Here is a 5,000-nt window from a genome sequence, read left to right on the forward strand (position 1 = left end):
GAGAGACACAGAAAAAGAAAGAGAGAGGCAGACAGACAGAGAAAGACATAGACAGACAGAGAGAGACAGAAACAGACAGAAAGAGAGAGAGAGAAACAGACAGGGAGGGAGAGAGAGAGAGAGAGAGACAGACGGGGAGAGAAAGAGAGTAAGACAGAAGACAGACACAGTGAGACAGGCAGAGAGGGAGAGAGAGAGACAAAGACAGAGACAGAGACAGACAGAAAGAAAGAGACAGACAGACAGACAGACAGGCAGACCGACAGAGAAAGAGACACAGAGAGAAAGACAGAGACGAACAGAGAGAAACAGACAGAGAGACGGTCCTAGCCCAGTAGCGATACAGTGCCTTTTCTTTCATTTTCTCTTTCTTTTCTTTTCTTGTTTTCTGTCTTGTATATCTGTACGTATGTATGTATGTATGTACGTACGTACGTACGTATGTATGTATTTATGTATTTATCTGGAGACCGGGTCTCACTCTGTCGCCCAGGCCGTAGTGCAGTGGTGCGATCTTGGGTCACTGCAACCTCCGCCTGCCAGGTTCAAGCAATTCTTCCGCCTCAGCCTCCCGAGTAGCTGGGATGACAGGTGCCGGCCCCACGGCACCTGACTCCATTTCGTGTTTTCAGTAGAGACGGGGTTTCACCACGTTGGCCGGGCTGGTCTCGAACTCCTGACCTCGGGATGACAGACGTGAGCCACTGCGTTCAGTGTACAGTGCCATTTCTTAGAAATCACTCCTCACGGGAACACACACTTAGAGGTGACGTGTAGAGATTTTATTTACTTAGTTAGTTCGTTCGTTCGTTAGTTAGTTATTATTTGCGCGGGGAGGTGGGGGGACGGAGTTTGGCTCTTGCTGCCCAGGCTACAGTGCAATGGCCTAGGGGACTCAAGGAGTCAACCTATGGCAGAGAGGACACGTCCTTCTGAGCGTAAGGGCCGCAGCGAAAGTTGGCAGGGCCCGCGCTTTTAAAGGCTGAAATCCCGGCGGCTCAGGCCGGTCGTTTCCAGCACTTTGGGAGGCCCAGGAAGGCGCATCATTTGAGGTCAAGAGTTCGATACCAGCGTGGCCAACGTGGAGAAACCCCCTCTCTACTAAAAATAAGAATATGAGCCGGCCATCCTGGTGCGTGCCTGTAATCCCAGCTACCGAAGAAGAATCACTGGAGCCCGGGAAGCAGAGGTTCCAGTGAGCCGAGAGAGCGCCACTGCACCGCAGCCTGGGTGACAGAGCGAGAGAGACTCAGTCCAAAAAAAAAGAAAGAAAAGAAGAAGAAGAAGAAAAAAAAAGAACCGGCCCAAATACTGCATTGTCGCTGAACATTCTCCCAAAAGGCCAGAAACCCCCTGACTCAGGTCAAGGAGGTGGTGTTTGGTTGTACTTGTGTCTCTCTCTCTCTCTCTCTCTCTCTCCCTCTCTCTCTCTCTCTCTCTCTCTCGCTCTCTCTCTCGCTCTCGCTCTCGCTCTCTCGCTCTCTCTCCTCTCTCCCCCCTAACTTTTATTTGTCGTTCAAGCATACATGTGCAAGATTGTGACATAGGTAAACTTGGGACGGGGGTGTTCAGTGTGCAGATGATTTCATCACCCGGGTAGTCAGTGCTGTGTCCGACAGTATTCGTGTTTTGTTTTTTTCCTGAAGCTGTCTCTCCTTCCACCCCTCCTCCCTCAAGCAGGCTTCCGCGTCCCTGGTCCCCCTCGTTCTGCCCATGCAAGAACTCTCATCTGTAAGTTCCCACTTCTAGATGAGAACACGCGGTATGTAGCCGATCGTTGCTTTCATCTTCGGTGGTGGCGGTGAAAGAGGCATGACACTAAATCGACCCTTAGGACGCTCCCCTCCGTCCCCACCCCGCACCCCCTCCCCACACACACCCTCATTCCCGCACCCCCTCCTGAAACGCAAGAAAGGAAGAAAGAAATGAAAGTAAGCGGTGAGCCTGCAAGGCGGTGGAGGCGGGGGATCTCAGAGGGCGAGCAAGCGATGGCGGTCGGGGGATGTGTCCACTGAGGTATCAAAACTAGGGGACCCACTTTTCAGCCGCAACACACCCCCTAATCCTCAGCCGCAGGCAGCCTCTGGGTGGGGTTGCGCCTGTCAAAGCTTCCGAATGGAGAGAAGCCCAAGGCTACGGAAGGCATCAGCTCCAACTCCAGGAAGGGAATAGGGCTTTGTGCATATGAATGGGGCTTTGAAAGGCGTTGCCGCGGCTTCGAAAGCGATGCGCTGTGCCTCGCCTCGCCCCGCCCCGCCCCGCCCAGAGCGAGACTCCGTCTGAAAATAAGTACACAAATAAATCATAAAATAATTTATCAATAAATAAGAAAGAAAGAAAGAAAAGAAAGAAAGGAAAGAAAGGAAAGAAAGAAAGAAAGACAGACAGACAGACAGACAGAAAGAAAGAAAGAAAGAAAGAAAGAAAGAATCAGTACAGCGACCGTGGTCGTGAATCATTCCCCGGAGTCCAGGCGCAGTGGCTCACGCCCGTCACGCCAGCACTTTGAGACGCCGGGCAGGAGGGTTGCAACGAAATGATGAGACCCCGTCTGTGGGAAAACATTTAAAAATGAAGGCCGGGCGCGGTGGCTCACGCCTGTCATCCCAGCAGTTCCGGAGGCCGGGGAGGGCGGATCACCTGAGGTCGGGAGTTCGAGACCAGCCCGATCGACATGGAGAAGCCCCGTCTCCACTAAAAATACAAAATCAGCCAGACGTGGCAGCGCACGCCCGCAATCCCGGCTACTCAGGAGGCCGATGCAGGAGAATCGCTTGAAACCGGGAGGCAGAGGTTGCGGCGAGCCAAGATCGCGCCACCGCACTGCAGTCTAGGCCACCAGAGCGAAACTCTGTCTCGGGCGGGGGAGGAAAAGAAAATTTAAAACGGTGTGGGCACAGTGGCGCGTGCCTGCGGTCCCAGGTTCTGTACTCTGGAGGCTGAGGCGGAAGGATCGCTCGAGTCCAGGAGCGTCCACGCTGCAGGGAGTGAGTTACGATGGCACCACTGCCGGGGTGACGGAGCGAGATGCCGTCTCTAAATCAGTCCATGAGATCACTGGAAGGCGCTCTCTGTGTCTCACTTTCCAAGAGGGTCTCTTTAGGCCAAGCAGGCATGGTACCTCACGCCAGTCATCCCAGCACTTTGGGAGGCTGAGGCGGGAGGAAAGAAGGAAGGGAGGAAGGGAGGAAAGAAGAAAAGAAGAAAGGCAGGAAGGCAGGAAGGCAGGAAGGCAGGAAAGAAAGAGGGGAAGAGAGAGAGAGAGAGAGAGAAAGAAAGAAAGAAAGAAAGAAAGAAAGAAAGAAAGAAAGAAGAAAAGAAAAGAGAAGAAAAAAGAAGAAAAGAGAAGGGAAGAAAAGAAAAGCAAACGGGGAGGGGGCATATCTCCTTGACCGGTGACCGCCCAGGATACAGTGGGTCACGGCCGACCGAAGCCTCGACCTGTGGGGCCTCAAGTGATCCTCTCCTCATCTCAGCCTCCCGAGTAGCTGCGACTACAGGCGGCCATCACCGCGCACAACTCATCTTATAATCACATCATGATTGTATCGAGACGGGGTCTCGCTCCGTCATCCAGGCTGGATCGCCACGGCACGATCTCAGCTCATCGCAACCTCGGCCTCCCCGGTTGGAACAACTCGCCCGCCCCAGTCTCCCGAGCGGTCGTGATTCCAAGCCCACGCCACCAGGCCCGGCTAATCGTTCTATTTTTTCAGAGAGACGGGGTTTCGCCACGTCGGCCAGCCTGGTCTCGAACTCCCGGCCCCAAGCGATCCACCGGCCTCGGCCTCCCAAAGTGCCGGAATGACAGGCGTGAGCTAGCGTGCCCGGCCCAGATCATCTTTTTCATCCATTGTAGAGAAGGGGTTTCGTCAGCCAACGGGTGGAAGGTGGGGTGGGTTTTACTCAGCCTGCGTACTGTGAAAAGGTTAAGTGAGTGTGCTTTGTGAACTAGATATGGAAATGTGTGTGTGTGTGTGTGTGTGTGTGTGCGTGCGTGCGTGCGTGCGTGCGTGCGCGCGCGCGCGCGTGTGAGAGAGAGAGAGAGAGAGAGAGAGAGAGAGAGAGAGAGAGAGGAGAGACACCAATCCCACCACGAGGACCCGGAAATAGTGTTTGATCTGTGTCCCTGCCTAGTCACCTGTCTTGTGTGTAGACGACTGAGGATTCCACAAATGAAGGTCAGCAGTATCTATTGAGCTGTTTCTCCCTCCCTCTCACGCGTCTCATCTGTGTGCTGGAGAAAGGGAAGAGAAGAGGTTCCGATGGGAAGTTGTCTTCACGCCTGAGGCAGCTGAAGGCAGACCGAAGGGAAGGAGGGCATCCTACGTGACATTTCCATACCCACGCACCCTTTACAATGCTGGGGCCGCCAGTCCACCCCGTACGTCAGCCCACCCCCAAGAACAGCACGGTCCGGGGTGGTCCAGTCTCATCCCAACCGGCCCACCCGGGGCATGCGGTGGAAGTCTTCGCCGGAGGATCCGAGGGCAGCGTCAACGCGGTTCCCCTGGGGTCGCCCGGCAAAGGCCAGCCGGGGGAGGGTAGCGGGACGTGACGGGGGGGGGGGGTGGTCGCATCCGCCTCAGAGCTCCCTGGAAGGTGGCAGGTAGCCGGTGGGGCACGCCGAGCCAGAGACGTCCGGCAGGATATAGATGCGGAAGGCGTGTCAGTCCTCTCCCTATACCTCTCCTGTGGAAAATGCCAGGGCGGCGGTGGGAGCCTCGGCTGGGGGAGAAGCGGGGACAAGGGGGAGAGGGAAGGAGGCCCTCGGGAGGTTTCGGCACCGAAAACCCACTCAGCCAAGCTCCCTCCGTGTTTCCGCGTCCAAGGTACACCCCGGGAGACGGCAAGAGAAACGTTCACACCGTGCTTTCCGTCTTCGTGTTTATCTCTTTCATCTTTTCCATTTTACGAGAGATGCTCATTTCAACAAGCAGACGGCGGATGTGACGCGAGAAGTGTCAAGGCCAGGAGTTTGAGACCAGCGTGAGCAACAG

This window comes from Pan troglodytes, chromosome 17 (genome assembly GCF_028858775.2).
Source record: "Pan troglodytes isolate AG18354 chromosome 17, NHGRI_mPanTro3-v2.0_pri, whole genome shotgun sequence".
NCBI classification, from domain to species: Eukaryota; Metazoa; Chordata; class Mammalia; order Primates; family Hominidae; genus Pan; species Pan troglodytes.